The 21,614-nt window shown below is 34.6% G+C and overlaps 1 protein-coding gene and 1 non-coding gene across 7 annotated transcripts in view; both read right to left on the bottom strand.

Moving 5' to 3' along the window:
- The window catches only part of RABGAP1L (RAB GTPase activating protein 1 like), a 737,000-nt gene that overhangs the window by 481,553 nt on the left and 233,833 nt on the right, over positions 1-21,614 (bottom strand). The gene's annotated exons all lie outside the window — the stretch shown is intronic.
- Positions 18,052-18,158, bottom strand: LOC121474731. Its single transcript, XR_005983499.1, has one exon. It is a non-coding gene; the product is annotated as a U6 spliceosomal RNA (small nuclear RNA).

Here is a 21,614-nt window from a genome sequence, read left to right as displayed (position 1 = left end):
TATGACTCACCAGTTCCAACCAATCAAAATGAAAACATATATCCACAAAAAACTTATAAAAATGTACACACCAGCTTTACTTTTAATGCCCCAAAACTAAAAACAACCCATTTTTCCATCATCGGGGAAACAGATAAACAAACTGTGGTTATGTCCATAGGATTCTGGAATAGGTGAAACTAATTTCTGATGAAAGAAACTGCCTCGTGCAGGGTGTGGATGTGTTTGTGTGTGCGTCCTGACCAGCAAGAGGTATTAGGAAATGTTTAGGATGATGGAAACATTGTGTATCTTGATATCTGTAACATGCATGCATATATATCAGAACTCATCAAAATGTGACATTTAAGATCTGTGCATTTCACTTACATGTAAATTACAGCCACAAAGAATAATAAAGCTATGACTGTACTTGCATGTTTTAAGTGCTCCATTTCTTTGTAAAAGCACCAAATTAGAGCCCTAAATGACTTGAGTGAATTTTAAGGTGTTGCCAGGAAATCCTATATATTGATGTTTAAAAAGAAAAATACAAGAATCCTCCAAAGCAATGTCCCATCAAGAAGGAGAGTTATTATAATGTCTAAAGGAATAGATCATATTGGACAGAATAAGTCCATCTATCCTATGCCTACTTTCACACTCTCTCAACCAGTATACCTGACTCATGGTTCAGTGTTTGTACTCACAGACACAACAGCCCAGATGCAAGTGAGACACTGGGTGAGAAAAGACTTCTTAAATGCCAGTTATACAACACTCTGAGACTGCCCTAGCTAGCTGGAATCTAAGACAACTGGCCAAGAAAGGAAACCCTTTGAGAAATTTCATTATCTTTAGTCAGTCACAAAGGAAAAAACAGAAAGAATAATACTAATTTACATGTATGTTTAACTCTTAGTGGAGGAAACCCTCAAAATATATAATTAAAATCAAATTAATAGGTCAAAAATAGTATGTAGAATAAAATAAAACCATGCATAATATGATCTTTCTTTACATTTTCCCCAAGGTAGGCTATTATATTTAATAAATATTTACTAAATGTGAAGACTGGATAAAACTATGACTTGAAGATGCAAACATGGGCTCTAGCATGAGCCAGATTTGGGGGGGCATGCTGGCTGCAGCCCTCGTTAACTGTGACACTGTGGGTATGTCATTCTTCCCATGTGTCTCAGTTTCCATATGTAAAATGGACATAACTCCTAGCTTAGAAAGTTGGTTATTTAACTAGAAATTACAGATGAACCATAAAAAGCACACCACATTCATTCAAAGCTCAGACAGTAAGCATATTCTTTACTATCAACAGACTTTTTAACTATTTCTCAAGAAACTACACTCACAAATAATCTGATGAGATTAAGAAATTAATAACAACTCTTCCACTTTTCTACTGAATTGCCATCTCCCTCAAAATTTCCTTTAAAAAGTACACTCAAAATAAATACAGTATCTGAAAAAAAATAAAAGAAAAAAAACATTATCTGCACCTAACCATGCATCTTAGGAAATTTATATGATTAGCAACACAGTAATGTAAAAATTACCAAAGTTTAGTCTGTAAAACCTTCAGTTTCATGGATGCTGAAATTCCCAGATAATGAGGGTTTCTCTTTTTAAATTTTTAAAATTTTGTTTTGCTTTATGAAATTTTACATTTAAATCTTTATAGGAGGGATGCCTGTGTGGCTCAGTGGTTAAGCATCTGCCTTAGGCTCAAGGCATGATCCTGGAATCCCAGGATTGAGTCCCCCATCGGGCTCCCTGCATGGAGCCTGTTTCTCCCTCTACCTATGTCTCTGCCTCTCTCTCTATCTCTTATGAATAAATAAAATCTTTTAAAAAAATCTGTATAGGATGTATCATCCACTCCTCTGCCTTCCTAAACTGAGAACTCTGAACATAATTAAATTTTGCCTGGTAGGCTGGGATCATCACAGTTAACATCAATGAGAAAACAATCTTATGATGCAATCACAACTTTGTAGCTACTAGATTGCATATACATGTATATATAGGTATAGATATATAGGTTTTATATAGAGAGAGACAGATTTAATTTCCACAAGTGATCAGGCACCTAGAAAAGAATGGAACTCCCATATTTTCTGACCCTATCTGCATAGCAAATAGAGCAGTACTCCTCCTTCCTCTTCTAATTTGTTATCCTTAATTTTCTAAAGGCTTAAGTATCAGAAATTAAGCTTACAAGAATTTTTTTCTCGAAGAGTAAAAGAAATACTATTCTACAAATAAAATGCCATTGCTCAGGCCTGCGTTGTCAGTTATTTCTGGATAAGTGAAGGGGTAACTGAGTATGGTAATAGACATGATAAATACACTTAAAAATAACACAAGAGAAAAGGAAATTCCAGGCTTTCTTATATCTTCCATGTAAGAGCTACTCATCAATCATGTTCCTTTCTTATTTTATGAAACAAATCTGGAAACTAAATTGTTTAGTAAGATTTTTACATGAATGATATCCCATCAAATATTAACACTATATCACAGAAAGGGTTTTCAGTATAGCCACCTCTTTTAATTTTTGTATAGTAAAAACAGAGAGGGAAAAATTGAACCTTAAAACATCTCCTGAAGAGGTCTGCCAAAATTATACAAAAACAGAATAGACAATTACTGTTGAAATAATAGGTTCACATTATAGGAAAGAAATGTTGATTCAAATTCATTTTTAATTGAAAGAGATTTTTCCCTTATAAAAGAAAATTGCTATTTTTTTAAGATATCTTATTGTTATGGCAACTGAAGTGCTAAAAATAATAAAGAAATATCAAAGTTGTTATAGCAACTAGAATTTTAAAAAGCCATGAAGTGTAAAATAATCAAACCTTTACTTGGCTTGAAACGCAACATCTATGACTCAGTTCTCAAAAGAAAACTTGAAATACTCATACTCTTGTCTTTACAAATTATATCTAATGTCGAAATTAAAAAACAAAAAAACAAAATTTCAGCCTAACAGTGGAAATATTTTTATATTCCTCATATCCTTCACCATTCTATCCATAATCAACAATGTGTCTCTGATAACCATACAAGTTACCAAACTTCATGAGTAGCAGGAAATGTTGGTTACTCAATAAATGCACATTGAACTAAACTATTCAGAGTTCGGGCAAAATCTGTATTTTCTGGTCTTCTAATGTGCTTCTTCTCTCTAATCTTCACTGTTATGCCCCAGAATACACTAAAGGTTGAAAAGATTTCCTCCTAACCCTAACTGCCAAAGTACTTTGCCCAGACTCATCCAATTAGAGTTCACCTAAATTCCAATTTTTCTGAAGATCTATTGCATGCTACCTATTATTGAAGTTCTGGGACCTTTTCTTGTAGAAGTCACAGTCTGGTAGAGAATGAACTAAAATAGGTCAACATCACTGGACTATAAAGTACAATGAAGGGATATAATAAGACTATCAGGAGAAAGTTCATGAAGGTTCTATGAGCAGTGGTAAGGCCTTAAAAGGATTTAAACCAGGAAGTAAGATAAATTGTTTCCCAGAGTCAGCCAGATGAAGAAATTAAAATTTTAGATTTATATGTTTTGCATTAGATGATGAAGGCTAAGTCTTTATTTTCATAGTTTCATGTGTTCCTTTCTAATAACTAATAATCAAGATTCAGGTGAGACAAATGCAGTAACAAATGGTGCTAACAAAGCACTCCAGTATTTATGCACTGAACAGAACTGACAGGGAACAGACCCCTGTGTATGTTTCCCCATACTCCTCTGCTTTATTTGTACTCTTTTTTTTAGTATATTTGTCCCCGAAAAAATAATTGGCTTATTTTAAAAGTGGCTGTGGTTTATCTTGTGAGTTGGTAGTGACATCTTGAGAAGTTCAGTTTGGACTCAGTGAGAAAGTGAGCCCTTATTCCCCTAAGATACAGAAAGGGAGAGCTGTAGTGTTCGTTGGTATAAAAAGCCTCCTGTTATCTAGACTGCAAAATCTGAAACTTCTGCAGAAAGAGGGTATTTAGAAAACCACAAACTCTTCCCCCACCTGCCTTACTCAATAAAGAAGATGACTAGAGATAACCACTACTATTTTGATCCTGAGCCCATTATAATTCTGTTGTCTCTTACTAAAATAAATAGTTTTGTCCTTTAGATAAATGATCTACAATGCCTTGCTTTATTCTTAATCTGTGCTTATTAGTATCATCCAACAAAATCTTATTTTTCTGAATTTTTTTTTATCAAAAAAGGAATAAAGGCACTCAAAAACAGAAACTTAACTTCACATAGTTGTATTAAGTGCTTAGATTGTACCTTCAAAAGAAAATTATTCAAGTTAATTTGATCATTATATTTAACACTGTAGTAATTTATATCTACATAATGCCTACATGATTAATTTTATAACAGTTGTTGAAATTCTACTTGTTTATGCTACATATATATACAGGGTCCATGTGTCTGTATATAGTATATACATTTTATAATATTTCTCAAACTGGGGTCCAAGGAATCTTCAAGAGTATATCCTAGGTGGTCCATGAATATTCTGTAATTTTTTTAATTTTCAATTTTATTTCCACCATAATCTAAAAGTTTTACTAGAAGCAGATTCTGATAATCTGACTGCTATCTCAAAACAAAGTACTGTTATGCAATATTGGTGCCAACATTTGCTGAAGCATTTACCACTGTCTTGGAGCCAATTAGTTCTTAATTTATTGCAGGCTAGGAAAATAATACATAAAGAGATCTAATATGTAAATAATGCATCAAGGAAAGGTGACATCACCTAACACCATACCATACAAATGTTTTCCGAGTGGGTTGGAAAAGTGTGCTGGGAAAACTGAGTCATCTGAAAGCACATGGCCCCATAAGCATGCCAAACTAAAAAAAAAAAAAAAAAATCGTAGCTCTCAGGATCACAGTCACACTGTGAGCAGCAATTTAGTTTCAGGAAAATAACCTAATTCATAACATTCAATTAATACCATACTGTATTGTTATTAATATCATAAATGTATATTTTTATTGCTTTTATTAGATTATGATCTCAAGAACTAAAAGCATACAGAGTTTATATCTAATTTTACATCACCACACATTTAGGTAACACTAAAATTATATTTACAGTACATACCAGTGAAGGAGATTGTTAAGGACTTTTCTTCACCATGAAATTGTGTGATATATTATTCAAAGTTGAAAACTCTGACACATATAGCTGATATTCAAAAGATGTCTTTTAATAATAATGATTAAGTACCCTGGCAATGCAAGTGAAAGAGAGACAAAGCTAAAGAAAACTATATAACTAGGTTGATAAGAAATGAACAGTTTTTTGGTCTAGAGTGCCCACTAAGCTTATGGAAAATACCCAATTACAAATCATATGAACAGATGGAAAAGAGCTGTAAGAAGAATATAATTACCATAAGATGCTCATTTAAACATACCTTTGGTTTTACGTGAAAGCACTAATGGAATGTCTTGATTATTACCCTTTCCTTTACTCCACAAACTTCCCCCACACCCTATCACCACTCCGTACATTGCATTGTCAGCTCCTAGACGGAGATAATTGTTCCATTTATCTTTGTATCGCTCATGGAGCCTAACACACAATGCTTCAATCATAGATATTCAGTTCGTGTTTGTTGAAAGGATGATATTTCTGTCGAGCCAGCACTTTCTCCCCAAAGATCTCTTAATGCTTTATAAGCAGATATTACTGATATTACAAACATATTATATGACTTACTCCAAATCACATTAAAAATATGATGGAAGAGGAAAAATCAACAGAAATGAATGAATGAAAACCTTCTAGCCCTGAGACCAAAAATGTATTAAGCACAAGATCATTAAGAGTCTGTTGCAGGGGCCTAAAAATAATTTACTTAGCAATTTAATTCACCAACCAACAAACGGTTGAGTATATTTAAGTATCTTCTTTACTAGGTTATAAGCTTCTCTGAAAATATCTATCATCACTGTTATCCTATGTGGTAAGCATAGTGCCTGACACATGATACAAGGTATGATATATGCTAAGTAAAGCAAATTGACTGATTTGTTTTCCTCTCCTGCTAAATATCAAAACAAAAGGTTACTTCATAAAACTAGAGCCTTATTTAAAATAAACAGCAGGATACTCTTAAAATAACAGAAATTAGTGTAGCTTAAATTCACCGAGAATATAAAGCTTTTCAAAGGAAAGCTAAAAATATTATACTCTCTCATAATCCTTGGGTCATGTTATGGGGGAATGAGGAAAATGGGAAATCAAACAAGTTGACCTACATCTGCCAGTACAACTTTGTTTTTCACCAGGCAGTTTCAAAGCTAAGTGGCTAAAGTGATTAGGTAGCATTGGAACAACTCAGAACACTGAGCCTTTGACAGAAACCACTTTTAAGAGACAGAAATTGAGAAAAGAAAGAATAAACTTATTATGCTGTTTTCAAGACATGTCTAAAAGAGGAATAAATGTTGCTAAACTGGCAGAAGCCTGGTAAGAAAATACCTCTGCTGAAAAGGATTTGGGATCAAAGAAGAAAATGTGATTAAAAACTTAAATTAGAAGACTGAAGTGGGAATCAGCAATCAGTTTGGTGGTTTTGGGAAGCCCACTAAGCAACACCATGCAACAATGTTTATGAACTCCAGAGTTGGGGGATAGGACTTGAAAAATGAACATAAAAAAAAAAAAAGAAAAATGAATACACACACACACACACACACACATACATCCACATATACACACATTCACAGAGATTCAGTGTTCTGTCAATTTAACATTGACACCTCAACAATGCCAGCTTCAACTAGCAATAATCTAGATGCTTTTGGTGTGACCATAACACAGGCTAAAGCTTGGTAAGCATAGCTCTGCAACATGGGCTCATATTACAAATATTACCATCCTCCGCTTTTCCCATTCACTCTCTTACCTACCCTTGCTCTCAGGAGCTGAAATAAACTGGTACACAACAGTATAAAACAGAAAGATGATTTAGAGAGATACAGTTATTTAAAAGTTAAGCTTTTCTGAGAAACTGTAATTTTGTTCAAAGAAAAAATACACCTTGGGTTAAAAGATTCTCATAAGATTTAAATGTGATAGTGAGAAGCTAGAATTGGGTATTTGAAACTCAGAACACTAAGGCCAAATAATTTAAAATCAACATTTACTCTACGAAAAAAAGTGTTCACAGAATTCTATTCAATATCCAATATTCTGAAGTTGCTTATAAGGTAACAATGAGATAAATCAATCTCAGATTCTTTTCTTTTTTCTTATCATATAGGAAATAATTCCAGTGCTATGCCTTTTGAATATCATCAAGGCGTTGTCTTAATACTCCAGTCCCACTACAGTCTTCTCAGAGAGAAGGCACACATGAAGAAATATTTGTGATAGTAAAGTTTTAGAAATTTTAGGAAACCATTTATCCAATATCCCTAGTATGTCTTTATACTTGCAAAACTAGAGAGCCCTAATTGCTTAAATGCTTTCATATACAAATATCATCTGGAAATCAAAAGATAACTATAGAAATGTGAAGGATTCCAGTTACAGTAATGGGTTGGAATGACATTTTCCTAATAACTCCTTTTATAAATGTACCGCCCAAGCTGAATGTCATTATGGGACTATTTATAATTTAAAGCTTTCTGTCAAGATGATTTTATGCCCTGACATGGCTCTGAGTAGGCTGGAAACAGCTGTATGCCCCAAGGGAAAATAAACTATTGGTGTTGCTCAAGAGCAAAGGTATTAAATAGGAAATATTTCTAACAGAACTTCATGAGAATGATGATGGCTAATAGACTGTAACCTACAGTAAAATCCTGCCAGTCAACCAATAATCATTCCGATGATAAATGTTATTTTACCAATAAAGTTTCTTCCCTCTAAGTAGATGAAACTTAATTATAACTATAAGTCTAATCCTTTGAGCTTCCTAATAAACTAAATGCCTAGCACCATCACAATTAAGGTTTTTGTCTGTGCACAAAATGGGTATTAGAAAAGTTTTGGAAATGTTCAAATAAACCATTTATCCAGTATTGCTGAAATGTCACTATATTTGTAAATTTTAACTGCATAAACAGGTTTAACCAATATGAAAAGAATCAAGAGACAACGTCAATTATTGAGTAACATGAAGATGCACTGTACTGTGGAAAACACTAGTCTAAACCCCACCATTAATACAAGACAAACAGAATAATCAGACTGAGGTGTTTGTTTTTGTTCTGTTTTTATTATTCAGTTTTTAATCTATCAGAATAAAAACTATTATGTCTAACTTGCTCCTTATATTTTGGGAGATATTCCTAAGAATCCAAATTGGTGGGGAATTCTGAATAAAATTATTGGAAATATTCTTCATGTCTCAGCCAAATGCCACTGGAAATGAGAGATGAAGGTTCTAGTCTACTATTTACTGGATGACAGAAAGTCACTTGAATCCCTCCAGTCCCAAAGGCTTAACCTGTCTCATTTATAAAATATGATGCTTACCAAATAAGGCATGTGATAACAACACTTGCTTTTTAAAAGTTCTTGAGAGTCCTGATATTTTTTACATTCACAAGGGTGCCTATTAAAAATATTATTATTAATGTGTGTTGGAACACAAAGACTGTGGACATAACAGAAAACTACTGATAAAAAATAACACACTACAGTATCTGTTGGTTATACCAGTCAAACCCTATTTATGGCAAATGCCATAACAAATTGTAATGAAAAAGCTCAGCATGACAAAAAGATTCCCAAGGCTGTGACTGATGACCTACACATCTCAAATAATATTCAGTGTGCTAACAATGCTCCTTATCAACTAAAATGGCAGCAACAACAACAAAAGAAAGTAGAAAGTCCTCTATTATTTGCTTACACTGACCAAGAAGGACAATTTAATCTTCTTTTTTTCTAAATGTTAAATGATAATCCAACTGTTGGCTTATATTAATTCCACAAAACTTTTATTACAATGATATACTACAATTCTGTAACAATAATAATGGTAATAAGGCGTTCATCATGGCCACAACTGGAACATAAAGGTATACTATAAATGATGCTATATACAACTCAATAAGATGCATTACAGACTGGAATTTATTCATGTTTGCATTCCATAGTAGCAATAAGACACTTCAGAAAGTGTGATCTAAAGGAGATTACTACACTGAATGTAGTTTAAAGTTACTTGGCACCTTTCCCTGGTACCTTTTTGTTCCGTTCATAGGAAGCAAAACCACCACTGCCCAATTTTGACATATGGTTATTGTTTATTTAAAATATGGCTGAGATGCCATAGAGTCTGAGAAGTACATGACAGAACATTTCTAAAAATTAATATAATGTGTATTTTTATCATTATCAAAAAAGCATTTAATAACTAAAGAAATACAGAAATGTCAGGAACCTGAGGCAAAAAATGAAGGTTAAATCTGCATTTTAACTAATTTTAAATGCCAGGCTGAAAATGGAAAAGCAGCAGAAGCTAACCTATTTGCCACTGTCCTAGTAATCCTAAGGGAATGAAGGTAAGCAACATAAAGGCTATTCTTTTCATACCAAGTACGCTTGTTCGAGGCGAACACTACTGAACAAAAGCAATTTTACATCCCCCTTTGACAGTGGGTCAGGAAAAAAAGATATATCCTATATTCTAGGTAGGCCATAAAAACAGACACACATTTCCTTCATTCATCATTCAGCAAATTTTTTCTTGATATCCTACTGTATACTATGCTTTCTTTTTGAAGTCCTTTGGTTTTGGTCAAATACATCTTTTCTTATAAACTGAAGTGACTTTTCCTTTAGGAACAAGTGTGCTTACTTCTCAGATCATTTGCCTTTGGCCTACATATCTCAAAATAAATATATTTTTTTCTGGTTCTGGAGAAAGTTTAGTTTCAAACAGATGTCACATATAAATCAAAAGTAAAGTGAACACTCAGTCTACCTTATGTACTTAAATTACCTAGAGAAGTTGTTCCAAAACTGGATTAAAAAACTTGGCACAAGATAGGATAAGACTTTTACAGAAAAATACTTTATACTACAGGAAGGGAAGAAAGAAGAGAAAGGAGAGCAGGAGGGATGAAAGGAAAAAGTGTGGAGGGAAAGAAGGAAGAAAGGAAACCTTCAAAAGACCTCCATGAGGATTACATAGAAAAATTATCAAATATTAATATTTCTAATGAATTTTCATCCCAAAGTATATTACTTAGCATTCAAGTAGCCCCTTTGACCCAGAGGTCTTTTAGATTTTTGCATTAGTAGATTCATAAATCAAAGTTCAGGTGCAAGACACTTTGGAAATATTATTCAGGTTCATTTGAGACAGAGAAAAAGCAGTTTTACTCACAGAACATTTTCTAGAAGATAATAAAGAAGAAAAAGTCCAAAACACATTTGAAGATATTACCAAAAAGTTTATTTTTTGTTCATTATCTGCTGATTCAATAAAGTATTAAGTGCATCCTACGATCTCAGATATAGTCTAAAGATACTATAGAAAAATGTTAGTGAGATATATTTATATTCTATATTATCATAGTTACCCATAAGCAAAATAAGATAGTTTGGTACAGAAGAATGGACACAGAACTTAGTTTTACAGATCTAGGTACAGTTTCATATGTTATAATTACCATTTATGTATCCTGTACAAATAAATTCTTGTATGTTTGGATTTCTCATCTACAAAAAGAGTCATACACCAATTGTCTTGCTTATCCCAGATGATTAGTTGGAACATTAAATAAGAAAATATTTGTGAAACATTTTGGGGAAAAAATATAAAGTATGCTAAAAATGTCACTATTTTTTACAATAAAACTTCAAAGAAGAATGGATATATGAACTATGTAAGACTATTTCATGTAACTACTCTTGGGCTTCTATTTCCACATAAAGGAGAGAAGGGATTATCACTGGCCTTGGTATTATAAAAGGCTTTCATAAAGATAAAATTAGAAAGTATATAAAAAATTTTATAACTAAGAAGGGCTATTTCTATAAACTGAATGCTTGCATCTTACCAAAATTTATATGTTGAAATTCTTGCCTGCAAGGTGATGGCATTAAGAAATAGAGCTCCTAGGAAGTGAATAGTGCCCTTTATAAATGTAGCCCAAGAAAGCTGCCTTGCCACTATGTGAGGACAAAGCAAGAAGGCATCCTCTATAAACCAGGAAGTAGGCATTCACCAGACACTGCATCTGTTTATGCCATGATCCCAGACTTCCCAGCCTCAGAACTGTTAAGAAATAATTTTTTGTTGTTTATAAGCCACCCACTTTTGGTATTTTGTTATAATAGCCCAAATGGACTAAGTCAGCTATGAAATATAAATGACTTTTTATTATTACTAATTTTATTTTCTATTTTTAAAACATTTTTGGGAAGTTGTTCAAATATTAAAAATTACTTAAATCTTGATGACCCCCCCCCTTTTTTTTAAGATTTTACGTATTTATTAGAGACACGGGGGGGGGGGCAGGGGAGAGACACAGGCAGAGGGAGAAGCAGGCTCCATGTGGGGAGCCTGACGTGGGACTCGATCCCAGGTCTCCAAGATCACACCCTGGGCTGAAGACAGCACTAAACCGCTAAGCCACCGGGCTGCCCTTGATGATCCTTATTAATCAGGCACAGGAAACCTAGACACAAGATAATTGTCACCCAATGAGCAGAAAACATATTTACAATAAGTCTCCAAACTGGAAGAAACCACAGAAAGCTCTCTTTTTCTTATGAGAAGTAATCCAAAGTATGTGCTCTTAAACCAGATAACTCTCTTGTTTACTATAACTTTGGGCAAGTTATTTAAAATCTTTATGCCTCAATAATAGCACCTAAATAATTGTAAGTAATATCGATAAATAGCAATAATTGAGTTCGCACATTCAATAATAAATACTATTATTATAGTATTATTAGAATTAGAATAGAATTAGCTATTTCATTATATATCATTAAAGGCATTATTAAATTTCTACCTTCTCAGAGCAGTATGATAATAAGCCTTTAGACAAATAACTCTTGCTTCCCTTCAAAAGTACTAAAAGTTGACAGACACAGAAAGTTGTGCTTCTAGTAGGACAGCATAAACCCTAACAGACCCAGACTAAATACAAAGAAACAACTCACTAAGGGCTCTGGAGAGAGGAAGAAAGCAGGAATATTTTGGAGATGTAATCCAAACTTGGAGAATGGGAATACCTGAGATAAGTATGCATTTTTTGCATCTTTGACCTGAGGGCAGGCCACAGTCACAGTGTGATGCTGATGTTCCTATAGAACGTGTGCTGTCTTTCTTGACTGAGAAGCCAGGCTAACAGTCCAGTATAATCACAGTTGCCAGAGAGTGAGGAAGGAAAAATGGAAAAGAAGAGCCAGAGAGTAAAAATCCTAAATTCTGTGTATAACATATCCCAAGTTTCTGGGTAACCCCTAACACAAGCATACATGTGACAAACTAGGCTGGCAGGCTCAAGCTGAATGGACTCAACTGAGAACAGGGCTGCTAGCCACCACAGGCAAGACAGAGTTATAATCTGAATAAAATCAAGTTAAGCACTTGCTAAACAAGAAGTCAATATTCTCATAATATTCAAAATTTCCAGGATAGAGCTCCAAAATTATGTGACAAGTACCAGGAAACTGTAACCCATTTAAAGGAAAAGACAATCAACAGAAGCCAACCTTAAAATGATCCAAATGTTGAAACTGTCAGCTCTTTCCAGTTACTAGACTACACTTGAGCAGGAAAAAAAATACAAAGTATTTTCTTAGTTTGTGATACTGGGGGAAAATAAAGTCAAGCTTAAACTTCATTCTGTCCTGGAAAAGTCCCTAGATTATGTTCACATCATTATATGCTTTTGCAAAATTTGGCAGGGGAAAAAAAGGTTTTTTCCTTAAAGAGCTTTCCTACCCCAAAATTATGCTTTCAGGCCCAACAAAACTTGAATCCACATTGGATTTTGAAGATACAACTAAGGAGAATAAAAGTGAGAGATGAAAGGCATATTAGAAATAAAAAATAAGCTAGTTTATAAATCCTCTTGAGCATTTAGAATAATACTAATAAACATGTCCTGAATGAGTGCCATTTAAAAAGCACTATCACAAAAAATAAATAAAATTAAATAAATAAAATAAAAAGCTCTCACAAATTAGTAACATTTAACCCAATGCTTTCTAAATCAACAATCCAGATAATATAATATGTAATATGTTCACGATTCATATAATTATGTCTATGTTAGTGATCAAATATGCCATGAATAATATCTAAACTCATTTTCTTCCTGGGAGTGACTTCTAAAAAGTAATACAAATAAAGTGGCTCTTTCCGTTGATGTATTTAGTATATGTCATTTCATTTCCATAGCAAAGGCACTGGACAGGTTTTTTGGAGGACTATTTGTCACAATATATTTCTGGCTATATCCTTACCTATTTTCAAAAATAAAAAAGCTAGCCCTTCAGCAACCTCAAACCCGGTGTTAAGGTACTCTCTCTCCATGATAGAATATTTTAAATTAATGTGGTTGGCTTTCACAAAAGAATTCTCTCAATATAACTTGACAGAAGGAATGGGGCATAGGACTTGTCTTCCTGGGAAGTAAAATATATTAAGGTTTTAAATGTGATGGGACAAATAGTATGGGAATGAAGATTAATGGAAGTAAAATTTAATTCTTATTCTTCAGGCTCAAATGGAAAATCTAAAAGGCTCTATACATTTTGAGAATTAAAGAAGCAACCTGAATCAACTTTGGCTGAAAGTAGACAGCCAAAACCCTGGAGAGAAAAATTGTTCAGAAGAAATATCTACTTCTTTGATCTCTGACTTTCCTTCCTTCTTTTCCATCAAGTAAAAGCATAAGATCATTTAGATGTTACATAAAGCATAAATTAAGAAGAAAGAACTTAAACCTTATAAGGCAACTATGTTTAATCAACTGTCATGATTCTCATTTTATATTTATTTAGAGAGTATTCTTTTGGTAAGAAACTATATTCTAATTTTACTTTAAATATATACTTTTTTTTGAAAGAGAGAGAGAGAATATGTACATAGATCTGTATACTAGGTGAGAGGGGATGGGGGGAAGGGAGAAAGAATGTTAAGCAGACACCAAGGCCAGCATGGAGCTCAAAGGATGGGTCAGGATCTCACATGCCTGAGATCATGACCTAAACCAAAATGAAGAGTGGGCACTTAACCAACTGAGCCACCCAGGGATATTCAGTTTTTAAACTATATTGTCACAATCTCTTTCAAAAATACCATCAGAATTTTTCACAGAGCTGGAACAAACAATACTAAAATTTGTATGGAACCAGAAAAGATCCCGAATAGCCAAAGCAGTGTTGAAAAAGAAAACCGAAGCTGGAAGCATCACAATTCCAGACTTCAAGCTGTGTTACAAAGCTGTAACCATCAAGACAATATGGTACTGGCACAAAAACAGACACATAGACCAACGGGACAGAATACAGAACCCAGAAATGGACCCTCAACCCTATGGTCAACTAAATTTGAAAAATCAGGAAAGAACATCCAATGGAGAAAAGACAGTCTCTTCAACAAATGGTATTGGGAGAACTGGACAGCCACATGCAAAAGAATGACACTGGACCACTTTCTCACACCACACACAAAAATTAAACTATAATGTCTTAGGGCAAGTAGGTGGCTCAGTCAGTTAAGCACTGAACTCTTAATTTTGGTTCAGGTCATGATCTCAGGATTTTGAGATTGAGCCTTGCATTAGGCATGGTGCCTGCTTAACATTCTATCTCCCTCTCACTCTGTGCCCACCCCTACACCCCTCTACTCTCTCTCTTAAAAAAAACAAAAAACTACATTGTTGTATCTGTTCGTAACAATAATAGTATTCAGTTATGATCTCTCTATTATAGTAAAGGTTAATCCATGATTGTAGAAAAATTTAAAAACTATTTTATATAAATATTAAATTAAATTACATTGTGACTTTTTAGCTATTTCTTTCTTAAATAAAACAAGCCAGAAATAATTACATGTCATCGGCGAAGAGGGAGAGTTTGACTTCTTCTTTGCCAATTTGAATGCCTTTAATGTCTTTTTGTTGTCTGATTGCTGAGGCGAGGACTTCCAGTACTATGTTGAACAGCAGTGGTGAGAGTGGACATCCCTGTCTTGTTCCTGATCTTAGGGGAAAGGCTCCCAGTGCTTCCCCATTGAGAATGATATTTGCTGTGGGCTTTTCGTAAATGGCTTTTAAGATGTCGAGGAAAGTTCCCTCTATCCCAACACTCTGAAGGGTTTTGAACAGGAATGGATGCTGTATTTTGTCAAATGCTTTCTCTGCATCTAATGAGAGTATCATATGGTTCTTGGTTTTTCTCTTGCTGATATGATGAATCACACTGATGGTTTTACGAGTGTTGAACCAGCCTTGTCTCCTGGGGATAAATCCTACTTGGTCATGGTGAATAATTTTCTTAATGTGTTGTTGGATCCTATTGGCTAGTATGTTGTTGAGAATTTTTGCATCCATGTTCATCAGGGATATTGGTCTGTAATTCTCCTTTTTGGTGGGATCTTTGTCTGGTTTCGGAATTAAGGTGATGCTGGCCTCATAGAATGAATTTGGAAGTATTCCATCTCTTTCTATCTTTCCAAACAGCTTTAGTAGAATAGGTATGATTTCTTCTTTAAATGTTTGATAGAATTCCCCTGGGAAGCCATCTGGCCCTGGACTCTTGTGTCTTGGGAGGTTTTTGATGACTGCTTCAATTTCCTCCCTGGTTATTGGCCTGTTCAGGTTTTCTATTTCTTCCTGCTCCAGTTTTGGTAGTTTGTGGCTTTCCAGGAATGCGTCCATTTCTTCTAGATTTCCTAATTTATTGGCGTACAGCTGTTCATAATATGTTTTTAAAATCGTTTGTATTTCCTTGGTGTTGGTAGTGATCTCTCCTTTCTCATTCATGATTTTATTAATTTGAGTCTTCTCTCTCTTCTTTTTAATAAGGTTGGCTAATGGTTTATCTATCTTATTAATTCTTTCAAAGAACCAACTCCTGGTTCTGTTGATCTGTTCCACAGTTCTTTTGGTCTCGATTTCATTTAGTTCTGCTCGAATTTTAATTAACTGTCTTCTTCTGCTGGGGGTGGGGTCCATTTGTTGCTTTTTCTCTAGTTCCTTTATGTGTAAGGTGAGCTTTTGAATTTGAGTTCTTTCCAGTTTTTGAATGGATGCTTGTATTGCGGTGTATTTCCCCCTCAGGACTGCTTTTGCTGCATCCCAAAGATTTTGAACGGTTGTATCTTCATTCTCATTAGTTTCCATGAATCTTTTTAATTCTTCCTTAATTTCCTGGTTGACCTTTTCATCTTTTAGCAGGATGGCCAACATGCACATGAGAAAATGCTCTGCATCACTTGCCATCAGGGAAATACAAATCAAAACCACAATGAGATACCACCTCACACCAGTGAGAATGGGGAAAATTAACAAGGCAGGAAACCACAAATGTTGGAGAGGATGCGGAGAAAAGGGAACCCTCTTACACTGTTGGTGGGAATGTGAGCTGGTGCAGCCACTCTGGAAAACTGTGTGGAGGTTCCTCAAAGAGTTAAAAATAGACCTGCCCTACGACCCAGCAATTGCACTGTTGGGGATTTACCCCAAAGATTCAGATGCAATGAAACGTCGGGACACCTGCACCCCGATGTTTCTAGCAGCAATGGCCACAATAGCCAAACTGTGGAAGGAGCCTCGGTGTCCATCGAAAGATGAATGGATAAAGAAGATGTGGTTTATGTATACAATGGAATATTACTCAGCAATTAGAAACAACAAATACCCACCATTTGCTTCAACGTGGATGGAACTGGAGGGTATTATGCTGAGTGAAATAAGTCAATCGGAGAAGGACAAACAGTGTATGTTCTCATTCATTTGGGGAATATAAATAATAGCGAAAGAGAATATAAAGGAAGGGAAAAGAAATGTTGGGAAATATCAGGAAGGGAGACAGAACATAAAAAGACTCCTAACTCTGGGAAACGAACTAGGGGTGGTGGAAGGGGAGGAGGGCGGGTGTTGGAGGGGAATGGGTGACGGGCACTGAGGGGGACACTTGACGGGATGAGCACTGGGTGTTTTTCTGTATGTTGGTAAATTGAACACCAATAAAAATTAATTTAAAAAAAAAGAAATAATTACATGTATTTACTGAGCTAATGATCATTAAAATATTTCAGAAACATTTTAGAGCTTAAGGCTTAGGACCTAGACCCCTACTATCCAAATTGTGCTTCACAGACTATTAGTGGTATTGGCATTAACAGATGAGTTGTTAGAAATGAGAATTGCAAGCCCTATCTTAGACCTACTGAATCAGAAACTACAGTTTAACAAGATTCACAGGTGTTCTGAATACACATTAAATTCTAAGGTCTGTCCTAGATAATGTTTCTGACCAAAAAAAAAAAGTCAACAGTGAAATTAAACCTGAATTTAAACAAACCAAGAACAAATTATCAAGTATTGACCCTGCTTTGATGGTTAAATCAAGACTTGCAGAGAGGTATGGAATTGGCACTTGAGACTGTATTCTAAGTTTACCCTCTAATAAAATCTAAATGACATAATGTTGACATTTAGATCTGCTACCATATTTTTACTGGACTAAGCCTCCCTTAAAGACTCTTTGGGATGCCCCTGAAGCAATACTGGAATCCTTAGAGAACTCTTAAAATTACCAAGATAAACATGGATTTCTCTTGTTTTCCTTTTTTAAAATATTTTATTTAAATTCAATTTGCCAACATATAGTATAACCCAGTGCTCATCCTATCAAGTGCCCTCCTTAGTGCCGGTCACACAGTTACCCTATCCCCCCAATCTTCTCCCCTTCTGCAACCCTTTGTTTCCCACAGTTAGAGGTCTCTCATGGTTTGTCTTTCTAATTTTTTCCTCAGTTTACATCCATTCCCTTATAGTCCCTTTCACTGTTTCTTATGTTCCACAAAAATATGGAATGCTTCAGGAATCTGCAGGTCATCCTTGCTCAGGGGCCATGCTAATCTTCTCTGTATCGTTCCAATTTTAGTATATGTGCTGCCGAAGCAAGTACTCTCTTGTTTTCAAAGGAGCTTTCACTGCTATAGGCTTTCTTAGAGAACATCTTGAACTCCAGAATAAAAACAAAGTCATTATTTAATTTTGTAAGCATTCTCTCAAAGTATTAATATGCCATCAGAAGACTCCTATATTAAAGAATTGCCAATGACTTAAGACACTACTGACTTTGGTACAAACTGGATAGAATTTAGCACCAAGAAAATCTTTCCTCCTACATGGTAATAAAATCATTCTACTTAAGAGTTCCATTAACAATATCATTGCAAAGAGTGAATGCCTATAAACATAATAAATGAACAAAGCTTGTATTTTTATAACATAAAACTATATCATTTATAGCTCACTAATTATGTATTACTGTCCAGCAAAAATTAAAAGCCTGATGGAAAATTAAGTGATCTTCATGTTTGCAAATGGTGGAGACTATTTTTGTTAGACTGTCAGAATTTACTAACCACGATTATGACATACGGTCTAAAGAGTGTAACAGCCTCATCATGTTAATTAATTCTTCTTGTCTTTTAAAGATCTATTGTGTTTTCTAACTGAGCAATAATTCAAGTAAAATGCCCCCAAAAAAACCACTTGGTCTCCCATTTTGGAGTCTAGTTGGCAGCTCTGAGCTTTGCCAACAGCCCCGACTGTTCTCTTTTAGACGCCTCATATTCCACACACAGCTTCATTAACAGTGAGCTGAAAACAACCTTGCGTTGAGTGTTTTGTTTGGGACTTACTTGGCCAGGACATTTTGAACAGTAGTGTCCCAATGAAGTACTAGATATTATTTAGGTAAGAATGAGCTTCAAAAAAAAAAACAATGGTCTTTCAGAAATTTCTAACTCTATAACTGCATGACTTAATCTGGTGATAAAAGCAGTTATTAAACGTTTACCTCAAAAAAAAATGTTTACCTCCCCCCTCCCACCCAAAATATTAGTATCAGTGGAAATAATATCTTACACTACTTAACCTAAACATTATGCTACCTATGAAAAGTACATGATTCAAGTGCCTAATTTGGATCAATTCAACATCATTTTGGGGTGATTCACAATTTTTATTCACTGCCACTTGTGCACACCAAGGAGGGTAGGTACCAACACTGGTGAGCAACCCAGACAACAAGCACAAATTCTATGCATGTGCTATCATACCTTAGCACTGAATAAAGGCCACCTCTGGAAAGCCAGCAAGTTGTCTCTCAGTTTAGTCTCTGAAAGTACTGTTTATTCATGAAAACTTTGATAAGCCTGCAATTTTATCACAATGTAAAGAAAAAATAGTCTCTATGATTTTTATGCTCCAAACAAGTTCAATGGAAAACATTAAAAAGAGAGTTAAAAATTATAAGTAAATTATCCGTAACTCTAGTTTCTATTTCTAGTTTTGACATAAGTCTTCCATTTGACCTTGGCCTGAGTAAAACTTTTAGATTTCTACATTAATTATAATACTTATTTATAATCAAACTAATCCACAGATAAGTCAAAAAAATAAATGTTTCTAAGTCAATTCTCAAAATTAATGTATTAAATAAACATATGACAATACATTAAATAACGTAAACATCTGAGTAACTGAGTTATGCAAACTAATGCAAATCAACATATCCAAGTTCATTTTTTTTAAGATTTTTATTTATTTATTCATAGACACAGAGAGAGAGAGGCAGAAACACAGTCAAAGGGAGAAGCAGGCTCCACGTAGGGAGCCCGATGCGGGACTCAATCCCCGGTCCCCAGGATGACACCCCAGGCTGCAGGCGGGGCCAAACTGCTGCGCCACCAGGACTGCCCCATATCCAAGTTCAAAGGAAACCCTAATCAAAAAGAAGCCGAGGCTGGGGGCTCCTGGGGGCTCAGTGGGTTAAGCGGCTACCTTCAGCTCAGGCATAGTCCTGGGACTGAGCCCCGAGTTGGGCTCTCTGCTTTTCAGGGAGTTTGCTTTTCCCTCTGCCTCTCTCCCTGATTGTGTGTGTGCACCTCTATATCTACCAAATAAATAAATAAAATCTTAAAAAAAAAAAAAAAGAAACAACAAAAACCAAAAAGAAGCCCAGAAATCTAAAACCTGAGTAAAAACAATGCCATCTGCTTTAATACTGTTTTTGTTCAAGATACTGTCTTGCTCTCACCAGATACAGCACATAACATAGGTTAGTGGCATTTCTGGGTTAACATTTTTTTCTTCCTATGTTTAAACAAAGGACAATTCAATAGAAATGTATCTATATTTAAAAGGCAATAACTCCATCGTTCATAAGGCTTATGTTTGCTAACTTGATAGCCATCAAGTTTGTAAACATTAGATTGTGTTGTGTTAGCGATCATTTGTACAAGATTTAGTATCCTGAACTATAACTGATTTGAAATAACAGCAAAGAATAAAATGATCCCCAAAGAGCCGGAATTCAAATCATGCTCATAAAAATAAAGAGTCAAAATACAAAAATCACAATCTACTATGCACCAACAGGTCGGGATGCAAGACTTGGAAGGATACGAAAAAGAGTAAGTTACAATTCCAATTCCTACTGAGGGAAGCTTTTCAGTTCTTATCTTCCTAATTTGTCCAACCAATTGCCTATTTTAGAAACTAATAAACTTCTGTATATGTATTAAAACACTATCAAAAGATAGGAAGTAAATTAACAAAAGCAACATTAAGAACAATGATAAAGTATTCATAATCAATTACTATTTGATAAATTAAGAGATATCTGATATGCTGCATATAATAATCATCATACAAACACAAAGAAGCCTGGAAAACAAGACAGAATATATACATAATGCATATACCCTTATGAAATTAAGTTTCTTTTATATATTAATTCTTTAAGAAGACTACAGTTAAACCAAATAAACTGTTAAGCTTACACAAATGCCAACGTTAGATAAATCCACTAATAGTTGTTATTTATGTTGATTTTGATCTCATATGACATACATGTTTATGTATCTATCTACATACATACCCAAATGTCGTCAACTAAGATTATTTCTAAATAGCACATTTGTTCCATGATTTTAAGAACATAGTAAGAATACAAGTTAAAAAACCTTGCTGACTCCAAAGTTATTGCTATTATGTAAATTTACATCTAAAAAGAAGTCAGTTAAATATCAAAGTTTAGGGATACCTGAGTGGCACAGTGGTTAAGTGTCTGCTTTCAGCTCAGGGCATGATCCCAGGGTCCTGGAATGGAGTGCCACATCAGGCTCCCCCCAGGGAGTCTGCTTTTCTCTCTGCTTATGTCGCTGCCTCTCTCTTGTGTCTCTCAAGTATAAATAAATAAAATCTTTAAAATAAGTAAATATCAAAGCTTCCTACTACAAAATAAAGTTGGCAAGAAATTTTTCAACTCACTCCTTTCAAGTGGGACATAAGCAGTTAAAGAATGTTGCTAGAAGCTGGATACCAAGTAGCCAAGTCTACAGTTTCTTCT

This window comes from Vulpes lagopus, chromosome 1, assembly GCF_018345385.1.
Source record: "Vulpes lagopus strain Blue_001 chromosome 1, ASM1834538v1, whole genome shotgun sequence".
Classification (NCBI taxonomy): Eukaryota; Metazoa; Chordata; class Mammalia; order Carnivora; family Canidae; genus Vulpes; species Vulpes lagopus.
This window is presented reverse-complemented; position numbering and strand designations above follow the sequence as displayed.